Consider the following 22,301-nt stretch of genomic DNA (forward strand, 5'->3'; position numbering starts at 1 on the left):
TGAATGTAGGTGTGTGTTTTGTGTTTCTTTGTGTGTGTTTTGGTGGTGTAGGTTTTGAGGAACTATGTGATGAATGTGGTGTGGTGCAGGCGTTTACCTTCTCCTCTTGACTGTTTAGTCCAGTCTTGGATGTAGAGAGCTTTGCTTCCAGTTTAGCTATATAAGTGCATCTCTTACAGGTTGTAGTGTTGCGTGGTTGGAGGAGAGGGTTGTCTGTGTACATGAGGCAATTGCTGCATTGTCCCAACATGCCCAGATTCATCAGGTAGACAGGAGAAAACGCTGGGAGCTGACCCTTGGGTGCTTATTTATTAAGTACTAAAATCTGTTTTCCTCTAGACAAGTGAGGAAAGTTGAGTGCTGTAGTAATTTGTAGCTTATTTAGTGCTTACAACTAGTTCTGAACAAGTGCTGAGCTCAAAGAAACAAATTTGATTGCTAAAACTAAAAAAAACTGGTTAACTCTCTGGAGTCCAGGGAGAGAGTGTTTTTACAGGCTGGCCTCCCTCCCCAGGGGTCAGGCTCAGCTGTAGGGGCTCAGGTGGTAACTGTCCCCTCCCCCCTCCTAAGGGGCCTCTTCCCTCTTTCTCTCTCCTGCTCAACTCCAAAGGGTCTAGCTTTTTGTTCTGTGGGTGTCACTTCTCAGTCTTCAAGTTCAGTGCCCAAGAAATGCTTGAAATAAAAAAAGATTTGATTACTATTGCTTTGATTAGAGATGATGCCCTCCTGATAAGAGGCCTAGGATGGAAGGATGGTGGGGGGTGTATGTGTCTGAGTCTTCGGTGTGTCTGAGTCTTGACTTCTTGCAGGACTGATTCTTTCTCTTTTGATTCTATTCTGATTCTTTCTCCTCTCTCTCTCCTCCTCTTTTCTTTTTCCTTCACTCCTTCCTTCATGAGAGAGCATTTTAATGGGGAGGGAAGGATTTCTCTCCAGGAAAAGGCGAACACGGGAGACCAATTTTGATTTATCTATCCTCACACTTATCTGGACATTCCCAAGTTCAAAAAATGTTGACGTTACAAGCTTTTTACCTCTACTGGGCAAGGATCACTGGATGGTAACTTTTGATCTCCAAGAGCTTACCTTCCTATCATATCAGGCTGCTAAGCAGGAAATATCGGCATTTTTTCGGACTGGGACTTCTCACTATCAGTTTCTCTTGCCCTTTGGCTTATTATCTCCAGTCAGACTTAAAGTTCTGTAAAGTTCTGTGTGATCAGGCTAAAGTAGCTTAAAGGAAAAAGGAATACATCTTTGCCTGATTTTCAAGGAAGAATATGTGATAGCAGTGCTAAGATGCCTGGGGTATTCTGTGAACGAAATAAAGTCCAGTCTAGTACCCTCTCAAGACATGTGCTTTCTGGGTGTAGACTGAATAGCAGCCCATGGGACAAACAAAAGAATCTTTCCATTACTTCCATCATCTATCTCTTCAGTCCGCGGCTGACTGCAACAGTCCTTCAAAGCTTAGGGGTTTTCATGGCATCTTTCTGGTGCTTCCCCTCCCCAATGCAAACTGCAGGAAGTTGTTATGGTATGGTAAATGAAAATGTATGGACACAGCCACTGCACTGTCATTCAAATAATACATTTCAAATACCTTTTGCATTCAAAAGTGGGCTCTAGTGGTACCAGGAGGAGGGACCTCCCTCCCGGCCAGAGTCAGAAGCCAGAGTTAGCGACAGATTTTGCTCACAACAAAGCTTGGGGAGCTCATCTAAACGGAAAGGGAATAAGAAGTGGATACAAGACAGACTACAGCATCTACATATCACTCTAGGGATCAACTTGAGTTTGTAATTTTTATTAATAGCTTTCATTATTTCCTTTCTTTCAGGGGTTGATTGATTCTACAGACAACACAACTGTCATGTACAACATCAATGTCACAAACAACATTCTCTTCTCTCCTCTATGCAGCAAGCCCAACTTGAATGATTTTTTAGACATGTGGGAGACTAAGTAAGTTTTAGCTCAGGCACAAGGGAAGGTTTCGGATGAAACTGGATCTTCATGTATTTCAGAAATTGACAGTGTCCTGGGGGAACTCAGACAGACTCTGTTAAGCTTCCACACACTACCCAGCAGCAAAGTTTTTTTGCAAAGCGGTTTTCATCCACAGCTTGTGGAAAGTGGATCTTCTTTCTTTCAGTTGGAAAATTCATGTGTGTGTATTTTTTTCCCTCTGCCTCTCCTCCCAAAGGTACTTCTGAAGGTCAGACAGGACAAGCCAGGGATGATTTCCATGCCCCCCCAGATTGGCCTCTGACTACCCATTACTGATAAGTCTAGTACAGAAGCCTCCTCTCCATGCCCTTTTGATTCCCAGGATGGTCTATTTGTCCCAGGAGGATCATTTGCTGCTCAATGTCAAACTTCACTCTTTCACACCTAACAGCATGGCATATTACCATAGAGTCTCCAACTTCCACAACAGTTGAATGTTGTGATTTTGAGTTTAGGGCCTAGTAAGAAGGCCTATTACAGAGAAATGTGTACGATTTTAATGGAAGAGATTTTTTTTTTTTCAAGGTTTGAGCCTGATTTAAGTGTTCTGAGCTGGCTTAAGTGGCTGGATCTTAGAGGGCATATTATTTGGACAGAACTAAAGGTCTAGACAATCTCAGCAGTTATTAGTTTCTTTTTTTTTTTGCTCTCTCAGGGCAAAAGCCCAATCCAAAAACAATTTATTTCTAAGTGGATTGGATTTTGCATTGTTTTCTTCCCATCATACATAGGCAAAAGCCACTTTCTAAGGGAAATTTTGAGGAGCAGACTTTTTTTTTTTGTTAGACAAGCTACCTAATGCTTACCACTCCCACTGCTAAGCTAGAAGGCTTTCCTCCAACACAAAAAGGCTTGGGGCCCAGAAACTTACAAACAGTCCTGAATACAGCAAATCTGTATCTGGACTGGACTACTTACAGGAAAGGCAGGAAACAAGCTTAGAAAACAATTTTTTAACTTTTATTTTTTTTTTTTTTACTATTATCACATTTTCTGATTGTACTTAATTGTTTTTTGCTTTGTATTGTGTAGATGAGACGTGACTGGAGATTTTAAAATATTTAAATGTATTTTTTTAGAACTTTATTACGTTCTAATGAAGTGCCCTATGTCAGGAACAAAAGCATTCAACATTTTTTTTAAATAAAAACTAATTGCCTGGTTGACAGACTAATTGTCGTTTTTTGTACTACAGCAAGCTTTTGATCGTTGTCATCTGTGGACTTTTGCCTAACATAGCATAATGCCGAGAAACCCTAAATTTAGTTGGGCCATGTTTTAATAAGAAGTTTGCAAAGCTTTTTATTAAAAGAGCAGCCTAAATAAATAACACAACACCAAAATGCATTGCAGCACATTACTTGCCTAATGCCGCAATGCTGTAGTACAGAATGTCAGAACACTTTAAGGGTGGTGTTACTCCTTATCGATTCTCTTGCACACGTACACCATTGTTGCCATATAACATGTGCAGCCTAAGAGATGTTTCATAGCCCATCTTATCGATTCTCACACAAACATGTACACCATTCTTGCCATATAACATGTGCAGCCTAAGAGATGTTTCATACCCCATCTTATCGATTCTCACACACACATGTACACCATTGTTGCCATATAACATGCACAACCTAAGCAACATTTCATTCCCCATTTGTCTGTAATCTGTAGTATTAAGGGCAATATTTGCCTGTAATTTCATATAGAATTGCAGTAGAAATGAGCACAGTATGGTCACTTGAGTTGCACTGTGTCCTTTTCAGCTCTTTGTTAATGAAAAAACAACCCTTCTCCCCCCGAACTTATAAAAGTAAAAGAGAGAAGTGAGCTGGTTGAACCAGCCTAGTGCTAATGAAGCCTTGTGGCAGTCTGTACACAATACAGCACCTCTAATGCAGTTACTGATCACTTTCACAGGAAGCTGCATGCTGAGACAAGCTAAATAGGAATGGTCAGAAACTTACTCAAACCTTCTGTGGGCTAATCTACGGTAAACATAAGTTTGTGATGGGAGGATATTCAGTTTTTGCTGTTTGTGTTTTATCACAGTAAGTTAAACAGATAGCTGAACCAGTGAAAGACTGAAGAGAGAGCTTCGTAATTTACAGTAACACAAACAAATGGGATCCAGGAAATCAGAAATGAACCTTATATGGATTTTTTTTTTACCCTCAAGGTGGCTATGTGGTCAGTGTTTCCTAAAGGGGCAGGTAAGATTTTGTTTTATTTTTTTCTTCGCACAATAGCACACTACCAAATCGTAAATGCTGAGGACATGTTGAAAGAGGTATAAGAAGCTATTTTTTGCCTTTTGATTGTCCTATATTTCTGCATAGAAATGCAAGATGTCATTTTGTACGTTAAAATGAGTATTTCTTTCCACAAGAGTAAAGGCATTATGTATATTATATGAATCCTCATTGAGTGTTACACGGAGGCATTTTTTTAAATTCTTTCTCTACATACTCTTCTTTTTATCCATCTCTCTGTTCATTTTCAGATTTAGCTAGGAAGGATTCCTACAGTCTGATTTCTGCATCAGCATGACTTGTGCATAACCTAGCCTTCATCAGCAATGCATCTTCCTACTGTGGGAGTAGAACCCACAGATCATTATGCCCCTTTAACACTAAATGTTATTTGCTTGTTTTCTGTTCATAAACTGATTTCTTTGGAGATATTTCGGTGCATGTTTCCATTCCATGTATAATGCAGTCTGACAGTAAATGCTAAGTGACATTTATTACAACTCGTACACATAATTAATTGTTAATCAAGATAATAGGGCATGTTATTTACTATAATATAATGCTCAGCAGTTTAAAACCATTAGTTAAGGTTTTATTTGCTGTTATGTGCAATTATGAAACATTAAACATGAAATCATTGCAATAAAACCTAAGAATGTTAGCAGTTTTAGTACAGTATGAATCCGTTAACAAGTCATTTCCATGGGGTAATTGCAGGTAGATTGCCCTAACTTATTCTTGCAAACTTTAAATCTGCCTTCATAACATCTGCCCTCAGGAAATGGCTCCTAAAATCCATCCTGTCAGAGAAGGGGCTCTATTGTTACACTTCTTTAGGTAGATATTCTTTTAGGTAGAGCATTCACACTCGGATGGATTCTGAAGCAAAATGTGTTAAATGTTTAACGATAGAAATTGTATCCTTTCCCTGTTCGTAAGTTTTTCACAGCCATAGACTCTACTAACAAGCATACACAGTGCTTTGAAATGGAAGCATTTCCCACACATGGTGATGGAAAACCACAATGAACAAGTGTTCAGAGCTAGTAATGAAGCAACAGGAAAAGACCTCAGCAAAGTGTAGGCAGGGTAGTTATGATGTACAATTAAACAGATACATTTGCAACATTGTATTATAGCCAAAATCAGCCTTTACAGCCTTGTAAGGTTTAGTACAGAAACGAGAGTGCATTGTACTCAGCTGTGTTATTGTAGATTGTTTGGGGTGCTGGCAGCAAGGTAACTGAAGTGGTTAAATGTATTTCAGCTGGCTATATCTATAAAAGGCATAGGACTACAGTCTTGAGCTAACCCAGCCATATGACATGGTAGCCCACATTATTTGCTTTTAGAAGCTGTCCGACTATTATATGTTTAAATATTACAATACTGACTGCCTGTATATTTTTCCTGCATCTTCATTTTGCTGTTCCATCACACCAGCTTTTTGTCCAGAGATTTTACTGCTCCTTGTACTTCCCCTATCAAACAGCTCCTTGGATTCCATTAAATAAAGGTCTGAAGCCAAGCTACTAGTTTAAGATACAGATAAATAAAGATCAAACCAAGGTGGAATAGACCAACGAACCAGCCAATTCTGTAAAAACACTTCTTTATTCTATCATTTGTTGGAATAAAGAAGTGTTTTTACAGAATTGGCTGGTTCGTTGGTCTATTCCACCTTGATTTGATCTTTATTTTTTGGTGATACTGTTCTTTTTTCAATTTCTAGGATACAGATAAGCTGGACCACAGGTGCTGTGTATCATTCACACAAACTAGCAAGGCAGGACATGAATAATGCATGGTGAAGCCTGACACAGGCTTGAGCCAGCCACACTGACCGCCACATAAAAAACAAAAGTAACTATCCTGTGGGGTGTGTGCGTGTGTTTTGTGCTAAACAACATAAACTGAAAAAAAAAGAATGAATTAATATGTATATGTGGGAAACGTTTCCAAAAAATATATGGAATTATGCAAAAAATATCACCATGCCACCATTATCTGAAGTATAGTTAAAGTTGTTAATTATATAAATCAGAATATTCTAGTGGGTTTTACATAATCTGTGACAGACATATCTTTCTGTTCTTCTGGGTTACAGAAGGCTGAATGAAAAAACTCATCTGTAATTGAAGCACTAGTTAAGAAAATACCAAATAGTAAGAGGAAAACAATATCAGCAGAATCTTCACCACAAAAAAATATTATCACCAAGATTCCAGCAAACAAAGGTGCTTTACTATAAAATGTCTATATGTTTTAAAAAGCTGGCAGCATATTCCCTACATAAAGTGGGTAGGGTAATGGCTAATATTGGAACTTGATCCTCTGTCTAGCTGGGGAAAAGCAGCACAGAAAGTAACGGATTCCATGGATCTGCAAATTTTAATTCACATTACTGTAAAAATATGGTGGACTTAAAATCTGCATAACAACAGCATTTCTGTTTGTCATTCTCTGTTCACAATTAGCTGTGACATGTGCATGTTTATTTATTTTTGTATTTATTGTTTGTTTGTTACCAGGCAAGCCAACTGACATGTGAACCTTTTTCAACTAAAATCCAGGTGAAGACAGAAATCAGACATCATTTGTAATTTTTTTTTTTTTAGTTAGTAAACAGATGGGATGCAGATATGAAAAGCATAATACAAGAATGATTACTAACAAAATAACTCTGCAATCATAAGCACAGTAAACAAATAATATTTAAAAACACAAAACATAACACAAGACTTTTGTGTAATTAAATATCACTGCTATCATGGTGTAGTGCAGGAAAGGGGCTTTACTGATACAACATTTAATGGCCACATATATTATTTATTAATTTATTTATTGCATTTGTTTACTGGGATGGTCTGGCTGGGCCTAAAAGATTCTTTTTCAGGGGAGGCCCATGGAGAAAAGCACCACAGAAGAAAAAAATGTAATTATCACAATTTTGTTACAATTTTAAAAGTATTAGCAGATACAGTATGCTGGAAATTTCAGTAGGATAGACAAGTTTTAGACTATTGCAAAGCAGTGTTTAGTGGAAAAAAATGATAAAGATGGTTAATGGAAGATTTGGGTTACCCAGGTGATGAACATTCATAGGATTAAAGAATGAAGCAGTCTTTTCTACATTTATAGATAACAAGGAAATCTAGCATTGTGGACACCATGTATACCAGCTTTACATAGTATTAGCCATAAAAAGGACACAGGATCTAGCAGTTCTAGTTACCAGTGATGCAAACTAAAATTTGTAAATGAAAAGGAAATCAAATGGACAGGATAGCAGAATGCATTAAAAGATTACATTGATGCAGACTGAATGATATTTCATAATTACAATTTATAAATGGCCCTTTCTGAACCATTACCATGTTGTGGTGAAAGGTTTTTGTAACTCACTGAAGCTATAAACAATACAATGTAGGGTTACCCAAGGCTGATAAGTCATAGCAGAGACGATAGATTACATATGGTCCACTGAAGAAGGTAACAGCAATTTTCTCCAGTATTATTGCCAATAAAACCTTATGGGAAATGCAGCCGGAGATGTAAAGAAACAGTTTTTCAAAGACGTGTGGTGTGCTAAGGCACTTGAAGTCAAGAAGTGTCAAACCTAACAAAATGACTAAGCAACATATAATTACAAACGTATGTGGTTTAAGTATGGGTTAATACTGGGATGTCTAGTTTTTTAATAACACCAGCCTCAGGATTAACTTAATTCATATAAAAATACTGCATCAATAGGTCCTGGCAATATCCCTGGATGCATCTTAAATAGCATGAAGCATGATTTAGCTACACACCTAACAACACTGTCCAAACTCGGCCTCTATACAGGTTTTGTACCAAGCAAATGGACAACAGCTACAGTCCCACCCCTCCATAATGGAGGACCTTCCACAGATCCAGGCAATTACAGACCCGTGGGTCTGACCAGCCTCATATGCAAAGCCATGGAATGTCTTATGTAATTAATCAGTTAGGACATAGGGAAACCCCAAACACTGGAGCTGTCTCAGTTTGGAGTCATCAAGGGCAGGTCATGCTTACTCAACCTGCTGGAGTTTTCTGAAAAGGTCACCAAAGCAATGGATGAAAGCAAAACCGTACATGCCCCATACCTTGACCTAGCCAAAGCTTTTGAGATGCAATTACCCTCTCAGGCATAGTAGAAAAGCTAAATAAACCCCTATGTCATCTGCTGGATTGATACTTGTCTCACAGATATGATACAGATAATCAAAATAAGGGTAGTTACCTCCACAAAGAGACCGGTCACCAGTGAAGTCCCATAGAATTCTGTGCTAGGACCGCTCTTATTTGTCATCTACTTTTCTGGATTAAAAGCCAATACCAATGGGTCCTGGCTGACTAAGTTAGCAGATTACCATAAGCTAAGAGCAGTCATTGAATCCCCACATGACTTTGCTTTCCTGCAGGAAAGTTTGTCTCCAATAAATAACTGGTGTCAAAATCATGATCTGAAACTAAATGACAAAAAATGCATTATTGTAACTTTTGGGAAATCATCTACCTCAGGGAGCTACCACATTGACAGTACTTCTCTTAAGAGCTGACCCAGTTATTTGGGAATATATGTTGACAGTGACCTAGCTTTTAGCCAACATGGGTCTACTGTTGCACTTATAAACAAAGGGATTCTGTCTAGATCTAGGGATGTCATTGTCCCCCTTTACTCGGCCCTTATTACGCCAAACATGTATCTGTCCTGACACATGCAACATCTGGAACTCCCATAGAGATACATTACTAAAAGGATGCAAGACCTAAACAGTAAGTCTTAAACTGGACCAACTCAACACCCTGTCACCATGCTAGGTATCCTACAGACTGCTAAGAGGTGACCTGTGTCTGGTATACAAGGCATCCTCCAACCCATTATCAATGGATTTACTGCACATGAGAAAGCCAAATGGCATCACAAACACTCAGACTAGGGATCAATACTTCTTCTGCAACGTCAACAGCACAGTTTGGAGGGACAAGTATATCTCACAGAGGATACCGCTGCTTTGGAACAGACTCTCCATCCACATAATACAAAGTTCATCCCTGTCCATGTTCAAAAGCAACTTTTATCTATGGAAGGGAAAGAAAATTTATCTCAGGATTGCCCTTGTACTATTAATAGACAGAGGCAGCTGCTAAATGCTTTATTCCTTGTATAGGTCCCCTCAAATTATCTATGGTATGATCCCAGTTATTGTTATTAGGTGTAATAAATTATCAACTATGGAATAGGTAATGCCAATTTATAACCAAATAGGATATGCTATTTTGAACACAAAAGGGAAATTAGCTAGTCATAAAAGGGTCTGCAGGTGTGGCTAGCTTAGCACTTACCTATGAAGCTATAATACAGCGATTTATTCACACCTGCTGTGTTTCTTCAACATTAGGGTATGAACAGTGCTGTGCATAAACTACACCTGAACACCTGCACCATGCAGTATCTCTTTAACAATGCATTGTGTCTCAGGACTAATCCTAATTTTGTCTTTAAATAATTTACAAAGAACAGTCCTGACAGACAGAGACTTACTCTACATAGTTAGGACTTAACATTTGAATTTCAATAAATCAGTGTAGTTCTGTCGTACATGTTAGTGTTAACATATTGTATCCACAGTAAACTGACTGTGTCTAGTTGCACCTCCTAAAGAATAAAGTGTAACATGTCCTTTTTTTCTATATAAAAACTTGGTTATCTTGCTTATTCCTGTTGTGAATCTAGCATATTTTCATTGCTTCTCCCATTAACTACTGAGCAGGAGTTAGATAAGGAATAAGCTGGTGTGACTGTAAAATATAATTTTTTTTCAAATATATTTTTATTGAATTTTACAAACTTTTCAAACATACAAAGGAAAAACTGTAAGTCATTACAGGAAGCAGTAAAGTATAGGTGTATATATAGCTTTTGTACTATGCATTTATAAAACAGCAGTTATCTTACAGGGAAACCTACATCTTAGAGAGTAATATAAGCAGTAAAGACCCCCAATAACCTATTACAGTCAGAGTCTGGAGATACAAATGGAAAGTGGCTTGGAAGGAGGAATATATGACTGTCTTAAGGTGAAAGAAAAGCGGTAAGGACGGTATATCCATATAAACCAACTATTTATACCATATTTACAATATATTTACACCATGGATGCCAGAGGATAACAAAATAATATAACAAAATACTTTATCATCACACTGTAACTTTTGATTTTTCAATGTCTAATGATTATAGGGCCAGATATGATACCGATGGAGGATTTCCTGGAATGTAGTGTTAGTGACCCACATTTTGGAAGATTATTTAGTTTGGATTAGGTCAAAAAGTCTACACCAGTAATTCTGAAAATATTATTTTTTCTTTTTGTTATTATTGCATAACTTATGTGCAGATATATATTTGATTGCCATTGATGTAAAGTTTTCCCAAGCTATTGTTGAGGGATTGACCCAATTCTTGGCTATAAAATATTTGAGAGATATTCCCCGGGATTCATGAACCTTGCGCCAGGCGCCAGCATAGCGTCGGCGTTATAACGCCAAATATGGCTGCTTAGCGATTCAGGTATGAATGAATTCCACGTGCACTACCGGCGTGCGCCGGACCGTCCCCGCCACCGGCGTAGGTATGCAAAACACACTGTGTGCGGTATTGCACCATGCAAATGAGGGCAAATAGCGATCCACGAAGTGGCGCAGGCGTAGCGTAAGGGCACGGCAATGTAAACCAAAAAAAACGGTTTACATTTACCCAAACATACCGGAGGAGTAGCGGAAGGCTGTCAAAGTCAGGTATCATATAGGTGCAATATGCCAATGTGGAAAGGCACCGAGAATGTCCAAAGAAAATATGCACAAAATGTAAAAATGACATAAATGGCACGTATGTAGAAAGAACAGCAGACCCGGGATATGTGCACAGAAGTTGCAAAGCAATGAAATAATATGACAATGTCCTAAAAGAGCAGTAGAACACAAATCAGCTGCACAGCCACCACACACCATAGTATGTATGTAAAGCTGCAACCCCAGCGCAATGGTTGTCAAGGAGTGGTGGCGGTGTCGGCGCCCGTAACCATGTATTAGTAGTCAATTCCATGCAAATGAGGCAGATAATAGTGAATCGCAAAAGCGGCGGCGTAAGGATGGAGCAAGCGGTGGCGGTACTACACCGAGGAGTGGCCTACACGAGATACATGTCAACCACAGAGGGATGTGCCACTGTAGGAGGAAGGATATTGGAGGTCAGCAAATCTGGGCTGTACAATGCACATCACAGCATCAGGACTGGCGTGTTAGGAAATAGATGCGCTGAGAGTACAGAATGCGCGTACAAATGCATGTGCACGAGGATGACTCGTTCCCTAAACCAGTCATGTGATGGCCTCACCGTCAACAACCACGGATATAGGAAGGTAATGCGGAGAATACGAGGAAATGCGGAAGCAGTGTAAATGGATCCGTAATGAGCAATTAACACCAATCAATGCAGGAAGGGCAATCGCCGGCAGCTGATAACTCTGCATGCAGACTCCTGCATAACGGGAAAGGGGAGGCATATGAGTGCAAAGATAGTAGGGGATGTAGTAGAAATGCAAAGAGCAAAGAACCGAAATAGCACAGCCAAGTACAGAGGTAGCATAACTGCGGCTGCAGATAAAATGCATCATATGCCATGTGCCTGCAGGATGCAGTAATGTAAGATGCCAGGCGAAGGCAATGCAGGCAACTGTAATGTAACACTACAGGCAGTACCGTTGCAGTTGCAAGCGTAAAACCACGGAAATAATCCGTGGATACGGCCGCACAGACACACCCAATGACATCACCGGGTATACAGCACAACAGTATTAAATGTGAATGCACACAACACACAGCGATTTCCCAAGCGCCGCACCGTAGGGTGTAAACAGGCGGGGAACTTTTAATATGTATATGCTGGGTGCCGCCGCCGTCGTGATGCATAGGTATGTGGCAGAGACAGGCGGAGTTGCGGAGGGTGGTGCCGACAACTACCGTAGGCCTCACAGGAGAAGGAGAGTGTTCAGACCAAGGGTGACCTACCAGGGGCTGCGAGACCTGGAGATATTAGGGCGCTACAGGGTGGACAGGGACACGTTACAGCAAATAGTGGAGCTGTGCCGGCCGCGCCTGAGAACAAGAGACAACAGAGGGGAGCCCATCCCAGTGGACACAAAGGTATGTGTGAGCTTGCGAATACTGGCTACAGGTACCTTTCAAAGGCCAACCGGGGACATAATGGGCATCTCACAGGCATCAGCATCCAGGGTACTACACCAGTTCCTGGATGCCATGTTACCACATGCCCATGAGCACATAAATCTCCCCACATCTCAGGAGGAGTTGGCTAGCAATATGCGCCGCTTCCACCGTGTGGCACAATACCCGGAGGTCCTGGGTGCGATAGACTGTGCGCACATAGAAATTAAGTCACCACCCGGGAAGCAGGGTAGGCGCTTCATAAACCGCAAGGGATCCCCCTCCATCAATTGCCAGGTCATGTGCAATGCCCGGGGCATTATTATGGATGGGTGCGCTGGCAGCGCTGGAAGCTACCACGACTCCCATATCTGGCATGCCTCACAGCTGTATCAGGTATTTGCCAGGGGACATCACACAAGGTCACCTTGTGGGGATGCTGGCTATGCACTGGAGCCGTGGTTGATGACACCCATCAGAAATGCACACACACACATGCAAGAACGCCATAATGAGGCACACGCACAAGCGAGAATAATCATAGGCGTGTGTTGGGATGTTGAAATCACGGTTCCGGTGCTTGGATACATCCGGTGGAGCCTTGCAGTACTCTCCAGGCACAAGTGCCCACATATTCATAGTATGTTGTATGCTACACAATATGATTCTGCGGAAACAGCTGCTGCAGGGACATAATGCCGGAGGGCCACCAAGCCCGCCACAACTGCCAGGGCAAGCACAGGCACAGGGCGTTCAGCGCCATGGACACACTGAGCCAGCCCCAGTAGGTAGACAGAGGCGTACCCAATATGCCTACGCCCTGGCAAAGAGGGAACGCATAGCACATACGTTGACAGTGTAGGCCCCATGGACTGACACCTCCTGACCTGCACACACAGTAAAATGGGCGCCACACAAACATGTCCGCCCGTAATGTGTACCGTATGTGCGGACGTATGTGTGACTCAACAAAGGCACCGCCCAAACACTGCACACCCAATAGCCAGCAGAGCATGGAGCGCCAACACCTCAACGCCGCCGGTTCTACAGCACACGTGCGTAGCCACTATATCGCCGCAAGTCGACCACATATGTACTCATGTGCATACACAGATACGGAAATACATATCAGTACACATGTAGAAATATATGTACGCATACACAGATATAAAGTACAACAGGGTAATATGGAACCCAGGGATGCAAGTTCACACATAAGTAAGGCAAAATCACCACATAGTAAACATAGTGACCGACAACCCGATCATCCTGGAGGGTGGGCAGGGCAGGTAACGCCAACCATGGAAATGTTAACCTGCATCAATACATATCCGCGTGTCGGGATGGTCACCAGTCCACGGTACAGTAGCGGGATATGTGTAGGGTTACCACCTGTCCCACGTTGTGAGGACAGTCCCCCTTTGGGCAGTTGTGTCCTGCAAAACATTGACAAAATGGCAAATGTCCTGAGATTGTAGGACAAAACTATTTCCCATAATTTCTTTATTAGTTGCATAAAACAGTTATTTTGTAGAAGAAACATCTAAATATGATAATAAACAGAATAAGCAACTGTAATGCTACAGGTTTGTATTCTGTCAAAAAGTGAATTGCTGTCCTTTGTACTGGCCGTGGGTATGTGTTTGCATGCAAAATCTGGCGTTTCTACAAAAATGTCCCACTTTGGGTATTTGAAAAGGTGGCAACCCTAGATATGCGTGTCATATCCATAGGATATGAGTGCGGAGATACACGCCGCCACCGGCGATGCGCCAACGTAGGTATTGTGTTCAACCGTCGGTGCGGCGGAAAGCATACCAGTGAAGTGTACGACATTATGAGGAGCGTACCTCATTTGGGGTGTAAAACAGTTCATGTTCCTCGCAGTTCCTCCAAGTTCCACATTGAAAATGTCTGTCAAACATCCATTGTTAGGAATGTATATAAATGACATCCTGGTAAATAGAATGTACTCATAGTAAGTCAGTAAAGGTTCTTCACTGTAAGTAAATCAGCATATTATAATCAACCTATGACCTACTTAGCTGAAGTTGTCACTATGCCATTACCATGTGTTCCACATTATGCCCATTTGTTTCACATTACTACTGTGTGTGTTCCTCACTCTGGAAATAGAAGGTTGACAGCCATGGCGGCAATATGTGTGTGTGTGAGGTGAGGTTGTCGTGTGTTCCGCTGTGTGTGTGTAATGTGTGTGCCAGTGTATACTGTGTATGTAGATGACATGTCACAGGCGGAGTGTAATAACAGGCGTAGGCATACAGTACAGGAACCATAGGCGTATGTACAGCAGTACCCACAAAGTAGTACTGACATCTCCTCAGTGGCTATGCACGTGGCGACGTAAAACGATGCAAAGCGGAAATGTCCCAAAGTGTACCACAGGGCCATAGCCAACAGGAGATGCAAAGGGCGCATGTACAAACCATGACCGTAGGTATGGCGGCCATAAGGTAGACTCCACACGGTCCGTCGGCAGCGTTACACAGCATCAGGCATGTGCGGAAAATCACGAATGTGCTATCCGGCACCGATCGTGAACACTTACGGTCCCGTAAATACCGCGGTGTGTAAGCAAGCGGCACCACGAATAGGAGGCTACGGTAGCATACAGGCCGCCCAAGTATAGGACCACATTCACCGTAACTATCAGCGACAAAATGCCAATGGATAGTAGGCGCGGACGAACATCCGCAGATATATAACCGATGTGAAGGAGGAATACGTGCAGGAAGCAGACATGCAGGCGATACCGACAGCAGGCGACATCAACCAAACAAACATTCCCGGAACAACAGACAGGTAACCCGCAGCTCCCCAAGCAGGGATGGAGCACACACACAAGCATATCTGGTATGTATAAATGCAAGACTCACACCCGTACCCGTCACCCACATCCGCAGATATACCCCATTGCACATATCAAAGGGATAACAGCTAAAACCGTAGCAAACACATACAGGCAGTGAATGACAGCGGCATACCCACAACAAGCTCCTGGGAAACACTAGCAGCGGCTGATGCATCCTTGCATCCGCTATGTACAGGAAAATAACAGCTATGTAACACATCTGAATGCACAACGCCATCGACAGTCGCCGCCAGGACACGGGGACCCACATGTCGAACACAATACCATACTCAACACACACAATCCACGGCTAACACCACAGCGAAATGTGCCCGACACCACACATAGCGGATGCAGTCACACAAACATGATACAATACATACCATCCTCACGAAGGTATTGCAAATAACCAATGGCCACACGAGGAAAGAACCATGGGCTAGTGCCGGCCGTAACGAGCGAAAGGAAGGGGATCACCGCCGATATGCGCATAAGTACACACCGAGGAACAGCTATTGGCCTGATTAACACACATGCCTCAGGTGACGACGAATATAAGGAAGACTCCGTGGATATTCAAACCGTATGTTCATACCGAACTAACACGAATAGAGAAGGAGAAACAAGGGAATAGAGGCGAACTCAGAACAAAAGGCCGGAAAGGTATGTCGAACCCACGACATGTACTGGTGTGTAACGCACGATCGTATGACGAATCTGTACAGTATGTGAGCGGTGTGTGTGGGTAAAGATACCTGTCCATCAGGCAGAGAGAGGCGAAGGTTGGATATGTAATGCTAAACCGCGCAGCATACCAACGACTGTGGACAACGTGTGCACAGCAGTGGGACAACATGTACACACCCGGGATAACCCCAGGTTCGACTTGCCACCTTTTCAAATGTCGAAAGTGAGAAGTCTTCAGGACACACATCAGATGTTACAGGTGGACACATACCCATGGTCAGTACAAAGGTTAGAACTCTACTCCTTTGCATAAAGAAAAGTGTAGTCTTGTAGCAGTTAAGTTGCTTATTGTGTGTCTTGTAACATTTAGGAATGTACATACATAAATAAGTATGTGATGCAACTCTTACATAAGAATGGCATATAGTGATGTCCTACAATCTCAGGACATTTGCCATTTGTAATATATTTTGTCAGGACACAACTGCCCAAGGAGGGACTGTCCCTTGCAAAGTGGCACAGGTGGTAACCGTACCCCAGGTCTGCCATAGGGGTTGCAAACACAGAACAATGCCACCACCCACGCTGATGCTGGCAGTGGATATCCAACAATGAAGTGCCACAGCAGGGGATAGGACATGTATGTATAGTGTCACAGCACACATGTGCATGGGCATATACCATCGATGTCATACGGAATGTGCGCTCGGCGTGCACGTATCCCACGCAGTAGGGGCGACTATGTCAATTATGTGTAATGCAAAGCTGTCATGATGGATATGTTCACAAATCATAGACAGTATCACAGGCATAGCATGCATGATGGGGCGATGGCCTAATGTTATGTACATACACAAGATATGTATGGCCTGCACATATGGGACAATGTAGTAGCAGAATAGGTACCCGAAATGGAGGGAACAGCAAGTGACCATGTCCAAACGTTCCATAGCAGGTGCAATGTGTGCCACAATGATGTCCAGCAGGGCCGTGTGTAAACACATGTGCAATGTACACAGTACTGACCCCCATGGTAGTGTCCACTGAGCGGCAGAACTGGATGTCAACTGTCATGACTATACAGTGCGTCCGCTGTGGTGGTACCATGGGTCTGTGTCACCCTACCAGCAAGGAAGCTATCACATGACTAGTGACACAGTGTGCCCCTGTGGGATGTGCACAGGACCTATGTCCCACAGCATGGTGTGTGTCCAGTCTGTGGATGTCACACAGGCGCCCGGGCTGAGCAATGTGGCATGTGTGCACACATGCAGGACTGCTCCTCCCACCCTGCCCACTGCAAGCGCCATGTAGGAGTACTACATGCATCAGTACTGCGGAGAACATGGCCCATGGCAGAGTAGATTACACCCCTGTGTTAGTGGCATGCAGGTGAGCACAGATGTGTTACATGACTGTCATTTGCATATGTAAACTGTCTGAGCTGGGTAGAGAGCACAGCATGACTATACTGAGACATGTAACGTTGTATCCATTGTGTAAGGTACACCACACATGTGTTATTGTAACACGGCCTGCGTGTACATGTGTGTATGGCACTGGTACAAGGGCACCCAAGGTATCAGCTAGACATACGGTCCAGAAATCGTGGTCCTGCACATGTGTACCCACGCCATGGTGTAATATGGCAACCACAGCACCATGTGGGCCATGTGTGTGTACATCAACCATGTACAACGTGATATGCCTGTATAGGGACAGTATCCATGTGATACACACCGCATGACTGTCAGTATGCAAAGGTGATGTGTATGCACTATGTGTGATGTAACTGATGCAATGATATCTACATGATATATCTGCCACACTGACACCTGTATGGGTGTCAGCAACATGAAGTAGGATGAGCAAAAATGGTGCCAGGAATGTAGAAGTGGTATATGTAGGCATGTACAGTACTGTGTGACAGCAGGTAGTGTGCGTATGCAAATACTGAGCATGAGGGGCCACATGTCTGAGGACCGTGCAATGTCACACGTCCCTGACTTGTTGTAGTTAGCATGATATGCCTGCACCACTGTGTGAACTGTACAGAAGGCACATGGCGTAACATCCCGATACATAAGTGCGATGTGATGCTGGATGTGTACACTGGCAATAGCATAAAGTGGAATGGTGCTGAAGGGCAAAGAGCGGATCATGTCTGATGTGATACCCTCTGTACCACCCCAACCACCCATGCAATAATATGACAGGTGGCCAGCATGGGATGTGGTGTGCTGTGGCGCACAGAAGCCCAACAAGGGTGCCAGGAAAGGCATGCAGGTAGTCAATGAGTGTGTGAAGCATGTATGTCAAGATGTGGCCCAGTGCCATACTGAATGGCCCAGTCATGGGTGTAGAGATGCAGCCCCATACGTGCAATGCAGTACCATCCATGTGTAGTGTGATAGATGTGGTAGTGTGGTGGTCAGGGTGCACAACGTACATGAATGGGCTAGCAGTCACTGGCGTGTGCTGCTGCAGAGACATGTAACAGCCAGGTTGGCGGGATACAACAACTTCGGCGGTTTGAGGTGACATTGGGACTGTGTTCCCGGACATAACATGTGCATGGCAGTACTATGTATGTGTCCACAGGGTTAATACAATGTCCAGCCAAGGATTGGAACCCTGTAGTGAGTGAGAGTGTGTATTGTTGGTAGGTACCCCATTGGCAGGCACGATGACAGCAACATCTGTGTCGTCAATGCCTGCATGACCGTGGTATGCTGCATTGAATGTGGATGTAGTCAAACAGCAGAGACATACCACCACACTGCGTGAGGGCCCACACTGCAATGTCTGGCAGTCATGTGTAGGTAGCTAGCTGTGGAGTATGTCATGCACCATCAGGACACACCATGACTGTCAAGTGACACACAACACACAGGTGAACATAACTACCGTGCAACAGCCTGCACATGTGCCCATACAGCACGTGTGCATGGAACAGGAATACCACTGTGGCGTCTGTGAAAAGGCCAGTACCACCATGTCTCAGTGTGGAATAGCATGGTCCCTACCAGTGTGTAAATGTAGCAGAAGTGCACTGTGATCAGTGTTGGCATAGGCACGTAGACTGTCCATCGTACGGGGTGCCATGCCATCAACTACCACTGTCAGTGGATGTCAGTAATACCGGCTGTAGTGTGTATGTACCATGCATGCTGCTATGGTTGTGTGTTTAGGGTGTGGCTAGCAGGGATGGTAAGCATGGATGTTCAGCAAACAGAGGGGAGGTGTGTAGGCCTAGCACACAGACACATGGAGGTTTGGTGCATGCTGAGGGTAGTGTAGGTATGGTATGTGTCGTGTAATGTGTCACCCAGCTATGCGTACTGCATGGCCAAGCATGTGTGGGTACATGGGAGTCCATACTAGGGAAGGGCGTGTTGCTGGCAATACATAGCAGTAGCAACTGTCCTAGGTGCAATGTACAGTATGCCAACCCGACCGGCATGTAACCTGTGGTGTACAGTGTATTCACTGTCGCGTGTCACAATGTGCGTAGCGACCACGAACATGGGTATCTGAACATGGACTACCTATGATGCAATGTGTCATGGGAATATACAGTATGTGTGTAAATCACGGTGTGGTGTGGGAACCACCCACCCGTGTGTGTTACAGTCAGGTATGTGCCTGGGAGGTATGATCTGTGTACAATCTGGACTGGCAGGTGTGCCGTGTAGGGCATGGAGGCAGGTCCCAGGCACTGCAGATAAATGACATGTGTGCTGTACTGTGTGTGCAGTGCTAGTGTACAGCACAGTGGAGGGTGTAAGCATTGTCACACATCACTGCATGCTGTGCCTACCTGTGACAGCCCTGCCGGAGACAGACATGTGACACCACTGCACAGGCAGCATAGCATGTGAAGATGTACATGTGGGCTGCACACCTTAGGCAGATGTCCACACGTCATGTGTGCCGCGGTAGTGTGGTTGAACACGACTATCAGACTGGACAAACAGCACATGCCTGCATAACAACAGTATGACCATAGTCAACAGTCCCAGTGACAGAGTAGGCCAATGTAGACTATCCCTGCATGCAGACCACTGGCTACTGGACACCTGGCTAGACACACACCTGGAGGGTTAATTCACCATTGAGCCATCACATGTCCAAGTCCATGTGGGCCGTACAATGTCATCACAGGGTGGTCACAATAGCAGGTGGCAAGGCAGACACGGTGTACCAGGTGATGTGTCATGTGTGCATATGTCGACTAGCACAGCCGTTCACATGTCTGCAACATACTGGTGCACGATGTATACTGTTACATGATGAATGGAACTGCACTGTCACCCACTACAGGGCCATCTGACACAGGTGTGTTGTGACTGGTGTAACCCATGTTTGCACAGGATACACACTGCTGTTGTAGGCAGCCATGCTGGTGGCCACCAGTGATATATGCAGTGGTCATACAGACATACCGTACACAGTGTTCATGCAGGAATGTCCATTGTCGTGGACGATGCGCTGCTATGTGAATGTAGGTGTTTGTTGTGAATGTCACACATCCAGAAGACACCATCTGGTGCAGTCATGGTTGTCAACACCGGTACACACAGCCACAGCAGTCAGAACCCAGTCCTGACAATGTGTGTCAGTCACCCTCGTACTGTGTGACATATGTGCACATGGCGGAACACCTCCCACTGTCATCTAAGCTGGCTACATGATGGCTGGAATGTGCTGTAGAAATGTACAATGCTGGTAGGGAATGAAGTACCTGGAATCAGACACATGTCAGCCATGTAAACCATGCACAACAATGACCGCCCAACAGACACAAACAATGCATTGACACATGGAACATGTGCACATGACACCCCCCAATGAGGTATGTTGCACATATTGATGTACAATTGTCATCTATGGCCATAGCATGGATGCAGACACACATACTCCACAGGTAGTACCATGTGATGTAGGTAGGGGGCATTGCTCGTGTACATGTCACAGTAGATGTCCACACACATGTCCTGCATAGCCGTCATGTAGGGGTAGCTGTGGTATGTGACAACTGGACATGCCCATACAAATTACCATGTCCCACAGGAGATGTGTTAGGTGTGTACCACATGTGGCGTGCTGACAACAAGCTGCGATGTGTATGGCTGCTGGTGTACCTGTGTGACCTTGTCTGTGATGGGTGCAAAGGCACATAGTATCGTATTGCATGCACACAAGCCCCACATAGGTGCATAGCCTGAACATACAGTACAAGGAGTGTGTGGGATGATAGCAACCCACAGGTGGAGATGGAGTGCGGACGGCAGCCCACAACCACATGTGTGTGTACGGTGTTCACGTCCACGACACATGAGCATCTGAGAGGCTAAGCGTCACAGCTGTACAGGGTCGCATGCATATATGTTCAGCAACATCCCTGTATGTCCCACCACTGGCCCGTGGACCGATGGACACCAACCAAATGTGCAGATATGAGATGTGCACAGCACATCACAGATGCCTACCGTAGAACAGGCCTACCATGTACACATGTGCACAGTAGGTCTGCGCCACCTGCAGTCAAACACGTTAGGTGCCAAACCACACCAATAGTCCAGGCAATGACACAGATGGGCGTGCATGCCTGTGTGTATGTATGTCTGTGAATGCCTCCGGCATAGCAATATAGCTGTGTCACCGTTGTGAACAACAATATGAATGGGTTGTATGTGTGAGGGTGCATCATATGTGTATGGTCAGATCAGCGATACCATCAGTGGGCCTGCTATGTGAACATCCCTGTCCCCATACATGGATACCTCTGCTGAGCCCAACACCACATTCACAGAGGGAGGGATGGCGGTGTGTAGTGCAGCAGCAGACATGTGGGTGGCAGCGGGCACTGGATGTACACATATGTGTTACCCACATCAGTTCAGGCAGCCATCCATGTGCATGGGATAGTGGTGTGTGTCCACATACAGCACTGTGTCGATCAATATCCCAGCACATAGCACCTGCCAGGGCTACAGTGTATGCATGGATGTGTGATACCTGCATGCACCAGACACACCCTCAACAAGCAGTGTACAGCATACCTCGCTCGAGGACAGTGCCCACACCATGGTGATAAACATGTTGAATGTCCATATTCACACAGCTATGACATATGCAATGGACAGCCACCCTGCCAATACCGTCAACCCCAGGTGGATCACACCCAGTGCCATGTATGTGGCATACCCTGCCATATCATGCAG

Source organism: Protopterus annectens, chromosome 5.part0 (genome assembly GCF_019279795.1).
Source record: "Protopterus annectens isolate FY-2018-M chromosome 5.part0, PAN1.0, whole genome shotgun sequence".
Classification (NCBI taxonomy): Eukaryota; Metazoa; Chordata; order Ceratodontiformes; family Protopteridae; genus Protopterus; species Protopterus annectens.